Consider the following 351-nt stretch of genomic DNA (forward strand, 5'->3'; position numbering starts at 1 on the left):
AGCTTTTTAACACCCGGGGAAAGTTAAAACAATACGCCCATCTCGGGGAGATTACCAGAATTAGTATTTTTTTACGAAAAATTAAGCACACTCACACAGTATTGTGAGGACCAACATTTACAAAACCTTTTGCAATATGCCAATATACTAGACTAATATTTTATTTACCACAAATAATTTAAACGATTTTAACTTAAAAATGAAACATTTTAAATTTTTAGCTAATCAAGTAATTTTTCAAGTTTTAGAAGCACTTTTTAAGGCCAGTTGTACCATCTTTGATTAAAGTTAACCAAATCGGCAGAATTTGCCCGATTAAATATCTGTTATCAGCTGATTAAGCTTAATCGA

This window comes from Acyrthosiphon pisum, chromosome A1 (assembly GCF_005508785.2).
Source record: "Acyrthosiphon pisum isolate AL4f chromosome A1, pea_aphid_22Mar2018_4r6ur, whole genome shotgun sequence".
NCBI lineage: Eukaryota > Metazoa > Arthropoda > Insecta > Hemiptera > Aphididae > Acyrthosiphon > Acyrthosiphon pisum.